Source organism: Paramisgurnus dabryanus, chromosome 13 (genome assembly GCF_030506205.2).
Source record: "Paramisgurnus dabryanus chromosome 13, PD_genome_1.1, whole genome shotgun sequence".
NCBI classification, from domain to species: domain Eukaryota; kingdom Metazoa; phylum Chordata; class Actinopteri; order Cypriniformes; family Cobitidae; genus Paramisgurnus; species Paramisgurnus dabryanus.
The window spans coordinates 32529425-32548940 of NC_133349.1; the positions used below are offsets into that span (position 1 = coordinate 32529425).

General features: G+C 43.4%; 21 non-coding genes across 21 annotated transcripts; 11 read left to right on the forward strand and 10 right to left on the reverse strand.

Annotated features, from left to right (window-relative positions):
- Positions 1-130: 130 nt before the first annotated feature.
- trnar-acg (transfer RNA arginine (anticodon ACG)) lies at positions 131-203 on the reverse strand. The gene has a single exon. It is a non-coding gene; the product is annotated as a tRNA-Arg (tRNA).
- An 857-nt stretch (positions 204-1060) lies between these two features.
- On the forward strand, positions 1061-1134 carry trnam-cau (transfer RNA methionine (anticodon CAU)). Its single transcript has one exon. It is a non-coding gene; the product is annotated as a tRNA-Met (tRNA).
- A 92-nt stretch (positions 1135-1226) lies between these two features.
- On the forward strand, positions 1227-1298 carry trnae-cuc (transfer RNA glutamic acid (anticodon CUC)). Its single transcript has one exon. It is a non-coding gene; the product is annotated as a tRNA-Glu (tRNA).
- A 248-nt stretch (positions 1299-1546) lies between these two features.
- On the reverse strand, positions 1547-1619 carry trnar-acg (transfer RNA arginine (anticodon ACG)). Its single transcript has one exon. It is a non-coding gene; the product is annotated as a tRNA-Arg (tRNA).
- An 857-nt stretch (positions 1620-2476) lies between these two features.
- trnam-cau (transfer RNA methionine (anticodon CAU)) lies at positions 2477-2550 on the forward strand. The gene has a single exon. It is a non-coding gene; the product is annotated as a tRNA-Met (tRNA).
- Positions 2551-2642: 92 nt separating this feature from the next.
- Positions 2643-2714, forward strand: trnae-cuc (transfer RNA glutamic acid (anticodon CUC)). Its single transcript has one exon. It is a non-coding gene; the product is annotated as a tRNA-Glu (tRNA).
- A 246-nt stretch (positions 2715-2960) lies between these two features.
- On the reverse strand, positions 2961-3033 carry trnar-acg (transfer RNA arginine (anticodon ACG)). The gene has a single exon. It is a non-coding gene; the product is annotated as a tRNA-Arg (tRNA).
- Positions 3034-3161: 128 nt separating this feature from the next.
- Positions 3162-3244, reverse strand: trnal-cag (transfer RNA leucine (anticodon CAG)). Its single transcript has one exon. It is a non-coding gene; the product is annotated as a tRNA-Leu (tRNA).
- Positions 3245-4356: 1112 nt separating this feature from the next.
- On the forward strand, positions 4357-4430 carry trnam-cau (transfer RNA methionine (anticodon CAU)). The gene has a single exon. It is a non-coding gene; the product is annotated as a tRNA-Met (tRNA).
- A 92-nt stretch (positions 4431-4522) lies between these two features.
- On the forward strand, positions 4523-4594 carry trnae-cuc (transfer RNA glutamic acid (anticodon CUC)). The gene has a single exon. It is a non-coding gene; the product is annotated as a tRNA-Glu (tRNA).
- A 246-nt stretch (positions 4595-4840) lies between these two features.
- On the reverse strand, positions 4841-4913 carry trnar-acg (transfer RNA arginine (anticodon ACG)). The gene has a single exon. It is a non-coding gene; the product is annotated as a tRNA-Arg (tRNA).
- A 128-nt stretch (positions 4914-5041) lies between these two features.
- trnal-cag (transfer RNA leucine (anticodon CAG)) lies at positions 5042-5124 on the reverse strand. Its single transcript has one exon. It is a non-coding gene; the product is annotated as a tRNA-Leu (tRNA).
- Positions 5125-6236: 1112 nt separating this feature from the next.
- Positions 6237-6310, forward strand: trnam-cau (transfer RNA methionine (anticodon CAU)). Its single transcript has one exon. It is a non-coding gene; the product is annotated as a tRNA-Met (tRNA).
- A 92-nt stretch (positions 6311-6402) lies between these two features.
- trnae-cuc (transfer RNA glutamic acid (anticodon CUC)) lies at positions 6403-6474 on the forward strand. The gene has a single exon. It is a non-coding gene; the product is annotated as a tRNA-Glu (tRNA).
- Positions 6475-6720: 246 nt separating this feature from the next.
- trnar-acg (transfer RNA arginine (anticodon ACG)) lies at positions 6721-6793 on the reverse strand. The gene has a single exon. It is a non-coding gene; the product is annotated as a tRNA-Arg (tRNA).
- Positions 6794-6921: 128 nt separating this feature from the next.
- trnal-cag (transfer RNA leucine (anticodon CAG)) lies at positions 6922-7004 on the reverse strand. The gene has a single exon. It is a non-coding gene; the product is annotated as a tRNA-Leu (tRNA).
- Positions 7005-8116: 1112 nt separating this feature from the next.
- Positions 8117-8190, forward strand: trnam-cau (transfer RNA methionine (anticodon CAU)). Its single transcript has one exon. It is a non-coding gene; the product is annotated as a tRNA-Met (tRNA).
- Positions 8191-8282: 92 nt separating this feature from the next.
- On the forward strand, positions 8283-8354 carry trnae-cuc (transfer RNA glutamic acid (anticodon CUC)). The gene has a single exon. It is a non-coding gene; the product is annotated as a tRNA-Glu (tRNA).
- Positions 8355-8600: 246 nt separating this feature from the next.
- Positions 8601-8673, reverse strand: trnar-acg (transfer RNA arginine (anticodon ACG)). Its single transcript has one exon. It is a non-coding gene; the product is annotated as a tRNA-Arg (tRNA).
- Positions 8674-8801: 128 nt separating this feature from the next.
- On the reverse strand, positions 8802-8884 carry trnal-cag (transfer RNA leucine (anticodon CAG)). Its single transcript has one exon. It is a non-coding gene; the product is annotated as a tRNA-Leu (tRNA).
- A 1109-nt stretch (positions 8885-9993) lies between these two features.
- trnam-cau (transfer RNA methionine (anticodon CAU)) lies at positions 9994-10067 on the forward strand. The gene has a single exon. It is a non-coding gene; the product is annotated as a tRNA-Met (tRNA).
- Positions 10068-19516: the final 9449 nt, after the last annotated feature.

Sequence of the window (19516 nt, forward strand, 5' to 3'; positions counted from 1 at the left end):
TCTGCCTGCAGTCCTGCGCTCCGCCATCTGAGCAATCAGAGCCTGGCGTGCGTCCTCTGCTCTACTGAGGCATGTTGACGCAGGACAGCAGGCACACCCAACGTGTGCGAGGAAGGAGTAAAAGCACCATCGAGCCAGCCAGGAGTCGAACCTAGAATCTTCTGATCCGTAGTCAGACGCGTTATCCATTGCGCCACTGGCCCAACGCCAACGATCCGTTCCCCCTTTCTCATACTGTATTAGAACTGGGTCACAAAAAGGAATAGCCATTCCCGTTCTACATGAACCCGCAATGAAAATACTTGCTCAAATGCGGATGGATGCCATCATTGCAATATAACGAAAAAGCGCCATCTCTGTACGTTTCACTGCCGCTTTATGGTTCACAGTTGCCTTCTAATGTAGACAACTCTTAACCATACGGCGGTGACATCCTTAAAAGAACCGGTGGTATTGTGTCTCGAGCACACAAGGCAAACAAGGGATTCTTCAAGAGGTGAGTGCGAAGTACAGTTTACTGCCACAGGCAATGGCAGCAGAGCTTGTTCTTTAACAGATTCTAATACGTGGAACACGTCGCCAGCTTACATTGGACAGTCTTTCAACTGTAGCACAATTAAAGTTTTCCCTTTGATAATGTGGCTAAAGACGAGCCAAACACGTGATCACTAAGTAAGTGGGACTTTGCATTGTGGATATGTAACGTTATTCCATTAATCTGTCAGCTGTGTCAAATGTGTCTAATGTAAGTGTTTATTTATCATGGGTTTTATCTAGACTGAGAGCACGTGCGCCAAGATCGTCCAGCAACAGCAGGCGTGCCATTCTCGACACCATTTAAAAGACGATAGGAACCCTGGGCATGACATAGCCCCTCTGTGTCTCATTGAAGTTATTTCTGTATTTGTAACCAATTAAGAATGAGAAGGTCCTCAGTGTGGGTAGCCAGAGTGCAAGAAGCCGAGTCGTGCTCTCCTCGCAGGAGTTTCCTCGCTGGTGGCGCACAAAATGCCACGCAACCAGACGCAAGGGGCCACCCAGGCACCATCAGTCTGGGCGTGCCTCGTTGGCGCAGTTAGGCAGCGCGTCAGTCTCATAATCTGAAGGTCGTGAGTTCGAGCCTCACACGGGGCAGGGTGACTTTTTGTCGCCTACTTTGAGACTTAAGACCCATTTCCCATCCGCACAGTGTGCCGGGCATCCACGGTCTGAGAGTCAGCGGGCCCTCCCTGGTGGTCTAGTGGCTAGGATTCGGCGCTCTCACCGCCGCGGCCCGGGTTCGATTCCCGGTCAGGGAATGCTCTTTTGACGTGCGCTTGCCTTTTTCACTTGCCGGGTTATGCGCAAAGCTGGCTTCGAAGGCAAGGTTCGCAGCACCTCCAAGAGGCAAAGCTCCACTGCCTCCGGGCTAATTTGTCTGCCTGCAGTCCTGCGCTCCGCCATCTGAGCAATCAGAGCCTGGCGTGCGTCCTCTGCTCTACTGAGGCATGTTGACGCAGGACAGCAGGCACACCCAACGTGTGGGAGGAAGGAGTAAAAGCACCATCGAGCCAGCCAGGAGTCGAACCTAGAATCTTCTGATCCGTAGTCAGACGCGTTATCCATTGCGCCACTGGCCCAACGCCAACGATCCGTTCCCCCTTTCTCATACTGTATTAGAACTGGGTCACAAAAAGGAATAGCCATTCCCGTTCTACATGAACCCGCAATGAAAATGCTTGCTCAAATGCGGATGGATGCCATCATTGCAATATAACGAAAAAGCGCCATCTCTGTACGTTTCACTGCCGCTTTATGGTTCACAGTTGCCTTCTAATGTAGACAACTCTTAACCATACGGCGGTGACATCCTTAAAAGAACCGGTGGTATTGTGTCTCGAGCACACAAGGCAAACAAGGGATTCTTCAAGAGGTGAGTGCGAAGTACAGTTTACTGCCACAGGCAATGGCAGCAGAGCTTGTTCTTTAACAGATTCTAATACGTGGAACACGTCACCAGCTTACATTGGACAGTCTTTCAACTGTAGCACAATTAAAGTTTTCCCTTTGATAATGTGGCTAAAGACGAGCCAAACACGTGATCACTGAGTAACTGGGACTTTGCATTGTGGATATGTAACGTTATTCCATTAATCTGTCAGCTGTGTCAAATGTGTCTAATGTAAGTGTTTATTTATCATGGGTTTTATCTAGACTGAGAGCACGTGCGCCAAGATCGTCCAGCAACGGCAGGCGTGCCATTCTCGACACCATTTAAAAGACGATAGGAACCCTGGGCATGACATAGCCCCTCTGTGTCTCATTGAAGTTATTTCTGTATTTGTAACCAATTAAGAATGAGAAGGTCCTCAGTGTGGGTAGCCAGAGTGCAAGAAGCCCAGTCGTGCTCTCCTCGCAGGAGTTTCCTCGCTGGTGGCGCACAAAATGCCACGCAACCAGACGCAAGGGGCCACCCAGGCACCATCGGTCTGGGCGTGCCTCGTTGGCGCAGTTAGGCAGCGCGTCAGTCTCATAATCTGAAGGTCGTGAGTTCGAGCCTCACACGGGGCAGGGTGACTTTTTGTCGCCTACTTTGAGACTTAAGACCCATTTCCCATCCGCACAGTGTGCCGGGCATCCACGGTCTGAGAGTCAGCGTGCCCTCCCTGGTGGTCTAGTGGCTAGGATTCGGCGCTCTCACCGCCGCGGCCCGGGTTCGATTCCCGGTCAGGGAATGCTCTTTTGACGTGCGCTTGCCTTTTTCACTTGCCGGGTTATGCGCAAAGCTGGCTTCGAAGGCAAGGTTCGCAGCACCTCCAAGAGGCAAAGCTCCACTGCCTCCGGGCTAATTTGTCTGCCTGCAGTCCTGCGCTCCGCCATCTGAGCAATCAGAGCCTGGCGTGCGTCCTCTGCTCTACTGAGGCATGTTGACGCAGGACAGCAGACACCCAACGTGTGGGAGGAAGGAGTAAAAGCACCATCGAGCCAGCCAGGAGTCGAACCTAGAATCTTCTGATCCGTAGTCAGACGCGTTATCCATTGCGCCACTGGCCCAACGCCAGGGCCTTGGGCAGTCATGCTTGCAGAAGACAGCTAGATTCTGGAGGCCGGCATGCACAGCTGCCAGACCTCATCTCTACCAAAATGGGAAACCGGGTGGGGCTCCAAAAAGGGCAATAGAATGTCAGAAGTGGGATTCGAACCCACGCCTCCAGAGGAGACTGCGACCTGAACGCAGCGCCTTAGACCGCTCGGCCATCCTGACGACCGCAGCGGTTACGAGCGAGTCGTTTTTGCTCCTCGGCGAATGTGTCGGTATAACTTTTGGAACGACTCACGGTTTTATTTCCTTCATGTAGCTCATCTTTAATTCTTATTTATTTTTTTCACAACCGCCTTGAAATGGTGATGAATGTGGATTTCTCGAAATGAGGAACAATGTGCCCGAAGCCTTTCATTTGCCAAAAGCACACAGCCCGTCTCCATTTGCCCTGTAACGGATGCCTGTCAAAGTGGTTTTGCATACAACGATCCGGTGCCCCTTTCTCATACTGTATTAGAACTGGGTCACAAAAAGGAATAGCCATTCCCGTTCTACATGAACCCGCAATGAAAATACTTGCTCAAATGCGGATGGATGCCATCATTGCAATATAACGAAAAAGCGCCATCTCTGTACGTTTCACTGCCACTTTATGGTTCACAGTTGCCTTCTAATGTAGACAACTCTTAACCATACGGCGGTGACATCCTTAAAAGAACCGGTGGTATTGTGTCTCGAGCACACAAGGCAAACAAGGGATTCTTCAAGAGGTGAGTGCGAAGTACAGTTTACTGCCACAGGCAATGGCAGCAGAGCTTGTTCTTTAACAGATTCTAATACGTGGAACACGTCACCAGCTTACATTGGACAGTCTTTCAACTGTAGCACAATTAAAGTTTTCCCTTTGATAATGTGGCTAAAGACGAGCCAAACACGTGATCACTGAGTAACTGGGACTTTGCATTGTGGATATGTAACGTTATTCCATTAATCTGTCAGCTGTGTCAAATGTGTCTAATGTAAGTGTTTATTTATCATGGGTTTTATCTAGACTGAGAGCACGTGTGCCAAGATCGTCCAGCAACGGCAGGCGTGCCATTCTCGACACCATTTAAAAGACGATAGGAACCCTGGGCATGACATAGCCCCTCTGTGTCTCATTGAAGTTATTTCTGTATTTGTAACCAATTAAGAATGAGAAGGTCCTCAGTGTGGGTAGCCAGAGTGCAAGAAGCCCAGTCGTGCTCTCCTCGCAGGAGTTTCCTCGCTGGTGGCGCACAAAATGCCACGCAACCAGACGCAAGGGGCCACCCAGGCACCATCGGTCTGGGCGTGCCTCGTTGGCGCAGTTAGGCAGCGCGTCAGTCTCATAATCTGAAGGTCGTGAGTTCGAGCCTCACACGGGGCAGGGTGACTTTTTGTCGCCTACTTTGAGACTTAAGACCCATTTCCCATCCGCACAGTGTGCCGGGCATCCACGGTCTGAGAGTCAGCGTGCCCTCCCTGGTGGTCTAGTGGCTAGGATTCGGCGCTCTCACCGCCGCGGCCCGGGTTCGATTCCCGGTCAGGGAATGCTCTTTTGACGTGCGCTTGCCTTTTTCACTTGCCGGGTTATGCGCAAAGCTGGCTTCGAAGGCAAGGTTCGCAGCACCTCCAAGAGGCAAAGCTCCACTGCCTCCGGGCTAATTTGTCTGCCTGCAGTCCTGCGCTCCGCCATCTGAGCAATCAGAGCCTGGCGTGCGTCCTCTGCTCTACTGAGGCATGTTGACGCAGGACAGCAGACACCCAACGTGTGGGAGGAAGGAGTAAAAGCACCATCGAGCCAGCCAGGAGTCGAACCTAGAATCTTCTGATCCGTAGTCAGACGCGTTATCCATTGCGCCACTGGCCCAACGCCAGGGCCTTGGGCAGTCATGCTTGCAGAAGACAGCTAGATTCTGGAGGCCGGCATGCACAGCTGCCAGACCTCATCTCTACCAAAATGGGAAACCGGGTGGGGCTCCAAAAAGGGCAATAGAATGTCAGAAGTGGGATTCGAACCCACGCCTCCAGAGGAGACTGCGACCTGAACGCAGCGCCTTAGACCGCTCGGCCATCCTGACGACCGCAGCGGTTACGAGCGAGTCGTTTTTGCTCCTCGGCGAATGTGTCGGTATAACTTTTGGAACGACTCACGGTTTTATTTCCTTCATGTAGCTCATCTTTAATTCTTATTTATTTTTTTCACAACCGCCTTGAAATGGTGATGAATGTGGATTTCTCGAAATGAGGAACAATGTGCCCGAAGCCTTTCATTTGCCAAAAGCACACAGCCCGTCTCCATTTGCCCTGTAACGGATGCCTGTCAAAGTGGTTTTGCATACAACGATCCGTTCCCCCTTTCTCATACTGTATTAGAACTGGGTCACAAAAAGGAATAGCCATTCCCGTTCTACATGAACCCGCAATGAAAATACTTGCTCAAATGCGGATGGATGCCATCATTGCAATATAACGAAAAAGCGCCATCTCTGTACGTTTCACTGCCACTTTATGGTTCACAGTTGCCTTCTAATGTAGACAACTCTTAACCATACGGCGGTGACATCCTTAAAAGAACCGGTGGTATTGTGTCTCGAGCACACAAGGCAAACAAGGGATTCTTCAAGAGGTGAGTGCGAAGTACAGTTTACTGCCACAGGCAATGGCAGCAGAGCTTGTTCTTTAACAGATTCTAATACGTGGAACACGTCACCAGCTTACATTGGACAGTCTTTCAACTGTAGCACAATTAAAGTTTTCCCTTTGATAATGTGGCTAAAGACGAGCCAAACACGTGATCACTGAGTAACTGGGACTTTGCATTGTGGATATGTAACGTTATTCCATTAATCTGTCAGCTGTGTCAAATGTGTCTAATGTAAGTGTTTATTTATCATGGGTTTTATCTAGACTGAGAGCACGTGCGCCAAGATCGTCCAGCAACGGCAGGCGTGCCATTCTCGACACCATTTAAAAGACGATAGGAACCCTGGGCATGACATAGCCCCTCTGTGTCTCATTGAAGTTATTTCTGTATTTGTAACCAATTAAGAATGAGAAGGTCCTCAGTGTGGGTAGCCAGAGTGCAAGAAGCCCAGTCGTGCTCTCCTCGCAGGAGTTTCCTCGCTGGTGGCGCACAAAATGCCACGCAACCAGACGCAAGGGGCCACCCAGGCACCATCGGTCTGGGCGTGCCTCGTTGGCGCAGTTAGGCAGCGCGTCAGTCTCATAATCTGAAGGTCGTGAGTTCGAGCCTCACACGGGGCAGGGTGACTTTTTGTCGCCTACTTTGAGACTTAAGACCCATTTCCCATCCGCACAGTGTGCCGGGCATCCACGGTCTGAGAGTCAGCGTGCCCTCCCTGGTGGTCTAGTGGCTAGGATTCGGCGCTCTCACCGCCGCGGCCCGGGTTCGATTCCCGGTCAGGGAATGCTCTTTTGACGTGCGCTTGCCTTTTTCACTTGCCGGGTTATGCGCAAAGCTGGCTTCGAAGGCAAGGTTCGCAGCACCTCCAAGAGGCAAAGCTCCACTGCCTCCGGGCTAATTTGTCTGCCTGCAGTCCTGCGCTCCGCCATCTGAGCAATCAGAGCCTGGCGTGCGTCCTCTGCTCTACTGAGGCATGTTGACGCAGGACAGCAGACACCCAACGTGTGGGAGGAAGGAGTAAAAGCACCATCGAGCCAGCCAGGAGTCGAACCTAGAATCTTCTGATCCGTAGTCAGACGCGTTATCCATTGCGCCACTGGCCCAACGCCAGGGCCTTGGGCAGTCATGCTTGCAGAAGACAGCTAGATTCTGGAGGCCGGCATGCACAGCTGCCAGACCTCATCTCTACCAAAATGGGAAACCGGGTGGGGCTCCAAAAAGGGCAATAGAATGTCAGAAGTGGGATTCGAACCCACGCCTCCAGAGGAGACTGCGACCTGAACGCAGCGCCTTAGACCGCTCGGCCATCCTGACGACCGCAGCGGTTACGAGCGAGTCGTTTTTGCTCCTCGGCGAATGTGTCGGTATAACTTTTGGAACGACTCACGGTTTTATTTCCTTCATGTAGCTCATCTTTAATTCTTATTTATTTTTTTCACAACCGCCTTGAAATGGTGATGAATGTGGATTTCTCGAAATGAGGAACAATGTGCCCGAAGCCTTTCATTTGCCAAAAGCACACAGCCCGTCTCCATTTGCCCTGTAACGGATGCCTGTCAAAGTGGTTTTGCATACAACGATCCGTTCCCCCTTTCTCATACTGTATTAGAACTGGGTCACAAAAAGGAATAGCCATTCCCGTTCTACATGAACCCGCAATGAAAATACTTGCTCAAATGCGGATGGATGCCATCATTGCAATATAACGAAAAAGCGCCATCTCTGTACGTTTCACTGCCACTTTATGGTTCACAGTTGCCTTCTAATGTAGACAACTCTTAACCATACGGCGGTGACATCCTTAAAAGAACCGGTGGTATTGTGTCTCGAGCACACAAGGCAAACAAGGGATTCTTCAAGAGGTGAGTGCGAAGTACAGTTTACTGCCACAGGCAATGGCAGCAGAGCTTGTTCTTTAACAGATTCTAATACGTGGAACACGTCACCAGCTTACATTGGACAGTCTTTCAACTGTAGCACAATTAAAGTTTTCCCTTTGATAATGTGGCTAAAGACGAGCCAAACACGTGATCACTGAGTAACTGGGACTTTGCATTGTGGATATGTAACGTTATTCCATTAATCTGTCAGCTGTGTCAAATGTGTCTAATGTAAGTGTTTATTTATCATGGGTTTTATCTAGACTGAGAGCACGTGCGCCAAGATCGTCCAGCAACGGCAGGCGTGCCATTCTCGACACCATTTAAAAGACGATAGGAACCCTGGGCATGACATAGCCCCTCTGTGTCTCATTGAAGTTATTTCTGTATTTGTAACCAATTAAGAATGAGAAGGTCCTCAGTGTGGGTAGCCAGAGTGCAAGAAGCCCAGTCGTGCTCTCCTCGCAGGAGTTTCCTCGCTGGTGGCGCACAAAATGCCACGCAACCAGACGCAAGGGGCCACCCAGGCACCATCGGTCTGGGCGTGCCTCGTTGGCGCAGTTAGGCAGCGCGTCAGTCTCATAATCTGAAGGTCGTGAGTTCGAGCCTCACACGGGGCAGGGTGACTTTTTGTCGCCTACTTTGAGACTTAAGACCCATTTCCCATCCGCACAGTGTGCCGGGCATCCACGGTCTGAGAGTCAGCGTGCCCTCCCTGGTGGTCTAGTGGCTAGGATTCGGCGCTCTCACCGCCGCGGCCCGGGTTCGATTCCCGGTCAGGGAATGCTCTTTTGACGTGCGCTTGCCTTTTTCACTTGCCGGGTTATGCGCAAAGCTGGCTTCGAAGGCAAGGTTCGCAGCACCTCCAAGAGGCAAAGCTCCACTGCCTCCGGGCTAATTTGTCTGCCTGCAGTCCTGCGCTCCGCCATCTGAGCAATCAGAGCCTGGCGTGCGTCCTCTGCTCTACTGAGGCATGTTGACGCAGGACAGCAGACACCCAACGTGTGGGAGGAAGGAGTAAAAGCACCATCGAGCCAGCCAGGAGTCGAACCTAGAATCTTCTGATCCGTAGTCAGACGCGTTATCCATTGCGCCACTGGCCCAACGCCAGGGCCTTGGGCAGTCATGCTTGCAGAAGACAGCTGGATTCTGGAGGCCGGCATGCACAGCTGCCAGACCTCATCTCTACCAAAATGGGAAACCGGGTGGGGCTCCAAAAAGGGCAATAGAATGTCAGAAGTGGGATTCGAACCCACGCCTCCAGAGGAGACTGCGACCTGAACGCAGCGCCTTAGACCGCTCGGCCATCCTGACGACCGCAGCGGTTACGAGCGAGTCGTTTTTGCTCCTCGGCGAATGTGTCGGTATAACTTTTGGAACGACTCACGGTTTTATTTCCTTCATGTAGCTCATCTTTAATTCTTATTTATTTCTTCACAACCGCCTTGAAATGGTGATGAATGTGGATTTCTCGAAATGAGGAACAATGTGCCCGAAGCCTTTCATTTGCCAAAAGCACACAGCCCGTCTCCATTTGCCCTGTAACGGATGCCTGTCAAAGTGGTTTTGCATACAACGATCCGTTCCCCCTTTCTCATACTGTATTAGAACTGGGTCACAAAAAGGAATAGCCATTCCCGTTCTACATGAACCCGCAATGAAAATACTTGCTCAAATGCGGATGGATGCCATCATTGCAATATAACGAAAAAGCGCCATCTCTGTACGTTTCACTGCCGCTTTATGGTTCACAGTTGCCTTCTAATGTAGACAACTCTTAACCATACGGCGGTGACATCCTTAAAAGAACCGGTGGTATTGTGTCTCGAGCACACAAGGCAAACAAGGGATTCTTCAAGAGGTGAGTGCGAAGTACAGTTTACTGCCACAGGCAATGGCAGCAGAGCTTGTTCTTTAACAGATTCTAATACGTGGAACACGTCACCAGCTTACATTGGACAGTCTTTCAACTGTAGCACAATTAAAGTTTTCCCTTTGCTAATGTGGCTAAAGACGTAAAACACGTGATCACTGAGTAACTGGGACTTTGCATTGTGGATATGTAACGTTATTCCATTAATCTGTCAGCTGTGTCAAATGTGTCTAATGTAAGTGTTTATTTATCATGGGTTTTATCTAGACTGAGAGCACGTGCGCCAAGATCGTCCAGCAACAGCAGGCGTGCCATTCTCGACACCATTTAAAAGACGATAGGAACCCTGGGCATGACATAGCCCCTCTGTGTCTCATTGAAGTTATTTCTGTATTTGTAACCAATTAAGAATGAGAAGGTCCTCAGTGTGGGTAGCCAGAGTGCAAGAAGCCGAGTCGTGCTCTCCTCGCAGGAGTTTCCTCGCTGGTGGCGCACAAAATGCCACGCAACCAGACGCAAGGGGCCACCCAGGCACCATCAGTCTGGGCGTGCCTCGTTGGCGCAGTTAGGCAGCGCGTCAGTCTCATAATCTGAAGGTCGTGAGTTCGAGCCTCACACGGGGCAGGGTGACTTTTTGTCGCCTACTTTGAGACTTAAGACCCATTTCCCATTGTTGTGGTTTTCATTTTCCTCCAATGAAACAATCTTCAGTCTTAGGTTTTGATTTCAAGAGATAGACTTTTATTATCCGGACAAATAAAAAGCCGAGACTCCCCTGGTTAACCCCCCCAGAACCAGCGTCCTGGGAGGATTCCCCAAATCAGTCTGACCCTCCAAGCCAGGCTTGGTAAATATATATGGTCTTTGTCCCTCCCCTCCATATGCTTTAACAATATGTTTCTGTTCAGGCTTGTAACTTGAAGAATCACATGACAGTCCCCAGACCAGACCAGTGTCTCCTTTCCTTGACCTATTTGACCCTTGGCTATTTGCTAATACTAAAATCCTTTGTGCCCTGAAACATGACTACACACAGCTGTTCTTAAATCCACACAGATGGCTTATCTGACCCACACAACATAACACATGACCTGCATAACTTCATAGTAAACAAATTGCGTGTGATTATAATGGTAAACTCATATTCATCATATTCATGTAGATTGGGATTAAAATAAAACTTCTTCATAATCCCCGCTCTGAGGCTTAATTTAGCCTCACCTTTCCTGTTTATTTTAATCCGGAGTGCAGTTTCATAATTCAGCGTTTTCAATTATTAATATCTTGTGGCTAAAGAAAGCCACTATACCTTACCAATTACTAAATTATGCCACTGCACTTCGAACTATGGACAATAAGAGCAAACCTCTTTCCATTCTTGTTTTGTCTTTGAATGTAAAAGTAAAAGAACTTAAAGCCCCTCTTTATAAACAGTTTAAAAATGTGTGCAATTGGTTCTGCACCTGCTGTTGGTTGTCACAGTTATGTAGAATATATTGTAATAGTTAAAAGGAAACAAAAATAAAAGCAAAGAAAACCAAAAAGCAAATAAAACAAAATTACTGAAAATAAAAACAAAAAGTAAATCATTCATAATACGAAATATTTGTTTCAATACAAATACAGCTTATTCCTCTTCTTCGTCATCATCATCATCATCATCATCATCAAAGGTTCTTGAATATTATCTACCCGTTGTGAATTCAATACTATTTTGTAACGTAAGTTCTGATACCATTCTTGTTGATTTAAAATTAATTTTTCCATCCTCCTAATATTTTAACCTTTGTTGGATTTCATTAACTTCTGATTAAAATGTATTCAGAATATGTCTTGTATTTCTACTGGCTTCATCTAGTTGTTTTCCTAAGATAAATGAATGCCTTATTGGTAAACTTAATAATCTACTTTTGATTGTAGTACCGTACATAATTCATTTATTCTGTATTTTTATTCTGACAAAACTTTACTAAATTCCGTATTTCGCTTAATCCCATACCTTAATCTAATTTGGTACCCATTTGGTTGATTGACAGAATCTACATATAATTTAGATTAATTGTTTTTGTCATCCTTTAATGAGGATTCCGAATTCCCTTCTATTGTACTGATTTCCATGTTACCATTATATTTAAGTACCTTTTCTCTCCATCCTAATGATAACGAGGTTAAACATTTTCTTTTTCTACAACTCCAAAATAATTTTCCAATCGATATATTTGATCTTCAAATATTGCTCTGATTTGATTATACTATTCTTCTTATAGCATCTCTCTTCTCACTTTTACACCTTAAGCTAGACTCTTTGATGTCTTCATAATATGTCTAGAGTTTTATAGTTGATTCGTTCAAGATTCCTGTTATAAAGCATTTCATATTGACTTTTCCTAATTCTATAATTCCATAAGGTTTACATTTTCTTGTATGTATCATTCTGAAATTTCTATCCTTCCTGTTCCTATTTTTAATGTTTTGTTACTATACCATTGACACAAATATCCAAAGTGTGGCCTGCAAAATGTATTTTTAAACTCAGATTTTCCCAAATGACCTAAATATTATCAAGATAAGTTGACCTTAACTTTTTCTCTTATCCATAAGAATTCTTGTTGAATTTATCACCCTATTTATGTGGACTTGAAAATGTTATTGCATTATTGAAATCTAGTTTAGTTTAAAGCCTAAAAAGCAACTTTGTAAACATATTTCCTTAACTGTAAATATTCCCCATTTGTATCATTTGTTATCTTTGGAATGTTTCCCATAAAATGTCCACCTTATGTTCTCAGTTCAATGTCTCTGTTTTCAGTCTTTCTTTCAGATTCTGTTCCTTTGATATTGTTGCAGATCTTTCAGCAATAGTCCATCGCCAGGAAGTTTTAATTGACTGTAGCAATGCAAATCTTCTGTAGTAATCGGTTTCGTTCTTTAATTGACTGTAGCAATGCAAATCTTCTGTAGTAATCGGCTTCGTTCTTTAATTGACTGTAGCAATGCAAATCTTCTGTAGTAATCAGTTTCGTTTTTTTTTTTTTTTTTTTTTTTTTTCAATTCAATTTCTTTTGACAATTTCTCTTTTTCACTTTTTCCTCTCGGTGCTCAAAACTTTGCTCTCCATCCATCGGTATACTTGAATTGCTTTTACTTTGATTTGGTTTTGATGTTTCTTCTTTCATATCATTGGCATTCTTTCTCCTTCTCTCCTTCTTATGAGCTCTGCTACATTGGCTGCTCCTCCCACTTGGACATTCTGGGACTGGTCTCATCCTGTCTCCCCCAGTTAGGCCACCTGTGGCCGTGTTTGGCCTCCTCCGACCTCTCGAACCTCAGATAAGCTAGATCATCTCGCACTCATCAAGTCCTGTTGTCTCATGTCCTCCTCAACTCCTTTCAGCTTTTTCTGTACACAAATAACTCAATACATAAACAATTAGTTTGTTCATATAACACTTAATTCCAGATGTTTTTACAATACGCATAGGTCTATCGGCGAATATTTCATGCAGTGTTAAAGGTGTACGGTTGTTAGTTTAGGTAAAACTAAGTTCTGTTACGATTAGTATTTTCACTTTTGTTAAGTATGGCTTTGATGATAATTCCTTTTCTATACTTTTTTATCTACCATCCCTTGCAATTATAGATGATAGTCAAATTTTTCTTCGCTCTTACCCATCAAATCAGTTTTTTAGTTCTTATCACAACTCAAAATCTTCATTCTTATCACAAATCAAATACTAAATTTTCATTCCACTTATTCACCCCATGTACATCTATGATAATAATATTTATGACTGAGATTTTTCACTTCTATACTATCTAAAAAGATCTACTGACACTCTGAGGCCCTTTTTATCTTCAACATCAACTGTTTTCCTGTGTGCCTATAACTTAATGACAACCAATCATTTTATCAACTTTTTAGCGTTAATCAACCAGACTAACTTTTCAGCATGTTGGAATGGCGGTTCATCCATTCTATACCTGTATAATGTTTTTTCCTCATAAGTAAATACCTAACTGCAAGTATCCATTTCTTATCCAAATCTGAATTCACAGTAAAAATGTTTATCAAATGGAGAAACACTTGTCAGCAAAGTATGTAGTTTTTGGAACATCAATCTTTTCTTGTCATTAATTGCTCTTAAATCGTAGACTAGATACAATTTAGATTTATTTGCTTGAAATGCTAAGTTTGTTACAATCATTTGTTATTTCTTTTCTCTATTCTCACAGCTTTTTCTTTTCTTTACCTATGGTGTTATTTGAATTTATTTATTTTATCTATTTTATTTTCCTTTCTGCCATAGCTGTCTATGCCATTTATATTTGCTTTTTAGCTTAGTACCATCATTGGAGTTCTAACTTCCTCTGTAGAATACCAAATTTAAAAACCCCAAATTTTCATTATGCATTTCTTCCTGTAAGATTAATAGGTGTCTGATTTGATTTCAGAAAAGGTAGTCACACCTAACAACATAAGTTCTTGATCAGCCTTTAATTTTGTCTAGCTGATTTCCTCATAAAGATTGTCTGTGTCCCTATAGTATCAAGGTCTTTACTAAACATTGAACGGCTGTTTACTCTTTCCCCTTTTTCACTCAAAGGCTTGTATGAAGAAGCAAAAGTATAGTCCAGTTTTTCTCTTGTCTCCAAGAACAATATTGTCTTTGTTGGTCTCCTTCTGGATTCCACTTAGTCTTTTTGTTGTTTGTTTGTAATTGTCTCTTGAACATATGCGCAGTGCCCCCTTCACTGCTTGAGATCAGTTATAGTCCCATTCATATACAGTAGGATGTGTCCACAGCTTAGTTTATGAGTTCTCCTCTTTTTGCAACTCCAACACTTTGATGTCACACACAGTTTTTCATTGTCTTTGCATCGCCAGCTTTTATTCACTTTCTTGAATGTCAAAGGATGAGAGCTTTCAGCCTTTCAAGGTTTAACTTAACCCATTGCAAAATATTGCCTTTCAATTTAAAATAAAATTTATTTTGTGACCACCTTCAATCATCAGATGAAGACTCCTCTTCATTTTGTTAAATCTTTTTCCTTTATATAATTTATCTGTGTCATTCACCTTTTAATAATTTTTCTGTCCTTTTTAATTTTTCATCTTTATTTCCACCTTTAATAACTTGGTCTCTAATCTTTTTTTCTCTAATTTGTTATTTCTCTTTGATGCTTCACCTCTGTTTTTCTGCTAGATTTTGCTTAAATCCCACAATTCCCCTCGAGCAATGAGAGTTGATCTTTACAGGTCAAATCTGGTGACCATTTAGAACCCCCTCCCTTTCTTTCTCTCTCTCTCTCTTTCTCTTTCTCTCTCTCTCTCTCTTTGACCGTTTCTTTGTCTGTTAATTATCTCCTCTTACCTTTCATTAGTTTGTATTTTTATTTAGTTGTATTTCTCCTCACACAATGCCACATCAAATGTTTCCTCATTTGAACATCCAATTATTCTATTTTCTATTTCTCCACACAACAATTGTTTAATCCTTATTTTTCCATTAATGTGACTGCCATAATCTTTTCTTTGCAATATAACACACCTTATATTTTATAATTATTTCTCATTTAACCACTTCACAAACTTATTGTTTTTATTTGTCCAATTTATCTACTCTCCAAATAATTACTCAGATTCCCAATGTGTCCTTAAAACAAGATTCTTTCAAATAATGTTAAACTCTATCACACACTTTTGTGCTTTTCTGGGCAAGCTATACTTTTCCTATCGAGCACACTCATTTATTTGAATCAATCATTTAAATGTGTTATTCAGATATTAGAAGTACCTGCTTACTTTACTATAAAAATTTATATTTGTGGCTACAATAACTCCACAATACCTTCTAATATCATATTTATTACCCAGCATTTATAACTGTCTCTTATTCTTATCGTATTTATATTCATACTTATATCTTACTCATATTCACATCTTTCACAAACTGTATTACCTCTCCACAGTTTTAAAACAATCCTTCCCTCCACTTTAGTGTAACACAACACCTCTCTGCGCTCTTTGCAGAGCCACAGAAGAAAGACACACCCACTGCTCACTCAGCCCCCACTCTTTCCATCTCAGACTTGCTCTCACACAGACTCTATACATTACAGACACATTGCATTCTCACACAAATAAAATAAAACAACTCTATCTAGACTACCTGGCCAAGTTCATCTTTCCACTACACTTCCACCAACGTGGAAAAGATTCACTTACACAATTTACCAATCCGACATGACAAATAAAACAAAACAATATCTCTCATCAGCCCGGGCGTTTCCAAACAACAAGACAAATAACACATAGACCGTACCTGACCTGCAGGACTTAATAACTCTTCTCTCCGAACCCCAACGTGTCTGCCCCGACACGGTAACACTCAGGTTCGCGAAACTTCTTAGGCATTTTCTCAACTTAACATTAACTCTTTATCCAAGCCACTCAACGACAAAAATAAAACAATAAAACTCATTCACACAACAAACCATCTTCTGTCCTAGCACACATTCCTTTTGAAAATGAAACCCTTTATTCTTATCATTTAATCTAGTAATCTTTAATTTCCCCTTTTTTTCTTAAATTTGGAAGAGCATTTGTGATTTGACCACCCCGAGCCATCTCAGGTGAACAATACAATCTTTAAACAAGCAAAATTGCTCATCTCTGTAGGTGGCCACCTGATTGCATTGTCCATTGAGAAAGCCAGCTGTGGTCTCAGGTTCTGTGCTCCTTTTGATGTCCCATCTGGTGTCAATTGTTTTTACCAAACCTTAAATTTCAAGTGTATATTTGATAACCTATAAACCAAATTGTTAACCCAACCATTTTTCAGTAATAACCCATTAGCATTTATTTATTTATTTATTTATTTATTTATTTATTTTTTTTTAGGGCTCATTCTTCCACACTCTAACACAGTAATTTACCCTATACTCACAGGATATACCCCCCTTAACAGCCCGCAGAGACTGCCTAAGGGAAACCCTTCCCCTGCTTTACCAGATGCACGTTCACATTTCTCTCACTAACAAACAAAACTCTGCAGCTGCATACATACACACTCAAACACAAATCAATAAACAAATAACCAATCGTTAATTCACATAACGATTTAAACTTTTATCCGTTCTCTTAACTTAAACCTCTACGTCATCCTTTTCCCTGATAGACGCAGCATATGCAACCTTGCATACAAAACTCTTACGCATTCTCTTTTACTTAAACCTCTACGTCATCCTTTTCCCCGATAGACGCAGCATATGCAACCTTGCATACAAAACTCTTACGCGTTCTCGTTTACTTAAACCTCTACGTCATCCTTTTCCCCGATAGACGCAGCATATGCAACCTTGCATACAAAACTCTTACGCGTTCTCTTTTACTTAAACCTCTACGTCATCCTTTTCCCCGATAGACGCAGCATATGCAACCTTGCATACAAAACTCTTACGCGTTCTTTTTTACTTAAACCTCTACGTCATCCTTTTCCCCGATAGACGCAGCATATGCAACCTTGCATACAAAACTCTTACGCGTTCTCTTTTACTTAAACCTCTACGTCATCCTTTTCCCAGATAGACGCAGCATATGCAACCTTGCATACAAAACTCTTACGCGTTCTCTTTTACTTAAACCTCTACGTCATCCTTTTCCCCGATAGACGCAGCATATGCAACCTTGCATACAAAACTCTTACGCGTTCTCTTTTACTTAAACCTCTACGTCATCCTTTTCCCCGATAGACGCAGCATATGCAACCTTGCATACAAAACTCTTACGCGTTCTCTTTTACTTAAACCTCTACGTCATCCTTTTCCCCGATAGACGCAGCATATGCAACCTTGCATACAAAACTCTTACGCGTTCTCTTTTACTTAAACCTCTACGTCATCCTTTTCCCCGATAGACGCAGCATATGCAACCTTGCATACAAAACTCTTACGCGTTCTCGTTTACTTAAACCTCTACGTCATCCTTTTCCCCGATAGACGCAGCATATGCAACCTTGCATACAAAACTCTTACGCGTTCTCGTTTACTTAAACCTCTACGTCATCCTTTTCCCCGATAGACGCAGCATATGCAACCTTGCATACAAAACTCTTACGCGTTCTCGTTTACTTAAACCTCTACGTCATCCTTTTCCCCGATAGACGCAGCATATGCAACCTTGCATACAAAACTCTTACGCGTTCTCGTTTACTTAAACCTCTACGTCATCCTTTTCCCCGATAGACGCAGCATATGCAACCTTGCATACAAAACTCTTACGCGTTCTCTTTTACTTAAACCTCTACGTCATCCTTTTCCCCGATAGACGCAGCATATGCAACCTTGCATACAAAACTCTTACGCGTTCTCTTTTACTTAAACCTCTACGTCATCCTTTTCCCCGATAGACGCAGCATATGCAACCTTGCATACAAAACTCTTACGCGTTCTCTTTTACTTAAACCTCTACGTCATCCTTTTCCCCGATAGACGCAGCATATGCAACCTTGCATACAAAACTTACGCGTTTTCTTAACTTAAACCTCTATCAATTCACCATGATCATCAAAGCCAAAGTAATTAACACAGATTCATGCATGCATGCCTTAATTAGATTGTACCCTTGAAATCAAAACCCAGTTCACATGTATGGTTCTTAAATTTAGAAGAGCTTAACTTTCTCACCACGTTGAGCAAAATCTGGCCAACAACACAAACCTAATAAATAAGCAAAAAGTGCTTACCTTGTATATGGCCATACACTGTTTGTGTTGCTCGTCAGGTTCGCCCATGTGGTGTGACTGTCCAGCTCCTGTCTATCCCGGGTTTCGGCACCAAATGTTGTGGTTTTCATTTTCCTCCAATGAAACAATCTTCAGTCTTAGGTTTTGATTTCAAGAGATAGACTTTTATTATCCGGACAAATAAAAAGCCGAGACTCCCCTGGTTAACCCCCCCAGAACCAGCGTCCTGGGAGGATTCCCCAAATCAGTCTGACCCTCCAAGCCAGGCTTGGTAAATATATATGGTCTTTGTCCCTCCCCTCCATATGCTTTAACAATATGTTTCTGTTCAGGCTTGTAACTTGAAGAATCACATGACAGTCCCCAGACCAGACCAGTGTCTCCTTTCCTTGACCTATTTGACCCTTGGCTATTTGCTAATACTAAAATCCTTTGTGCCCTGAAACATGACTACACACAGCTGTTCTTAAATCCACACAGATGGCTTATCTGACCCACACAACATAACACATGACCTGCATAACTTCATAGTAAACAAATTGCGTGTGATTATCCCTTGTGCATTGTTCAAATGTACTACCCTTTCGTGTTGTTAGTGGATGAAAACATCCACTAAATTCAACGGCTATAAAAATGTATCGGATGAATATTTTTTCCAAATTTTTTTACATAAATCTGTTAATCAACCTCAGTACTGATCAAAACTACCAAATCTTCACAAAAATTCAATGATTTTAACTCTTTAATTGCCAAGTTTATAAGTGGTGTCACTGATTTGGGGAAAAAACACACACAAAATGACCGATTTTCAATATAAAATGTGATTGTAAACTGGATTTTTTTAAACCTTTTTCACAGTCTTGGGCATGCCAAAGATTGGTAAAAACATTGGCTTTGAAGCATTTTTAGTTTTTGTGCAGCATCAGTTTACATTTTTTTCTCCCTCATTTATTGTTAGTGGCTGTTTTTGCCCCATTGACTTCCATTATAACCACATTTTTTGATTGCAGAGCTATGACACCTTTTTATCATGCATTTTTGAATGTTGGTGTTTTTTCCTTTTGCTAAGAGGTCAAATTAGTCATTTTTACTGTTGATTACCATGTGGCACTATTAACCCTTTAGTAGCCCTGTGCAAAAACAAAGCTTAATTTCTGGCTTGTACATTGTGTTTTAAGGAGTATAACTCCATAATAAAAGCATATTTGTGTGTGTGTGTGCGTGTGCGTGTGCGTGTGTGTGCATGAAAAAAAGATATTCTGTAAAAATCTTCTCTGCATTAGACATTAGATTTATGAACATCATTATTATAAACACATAAGTGTTTAG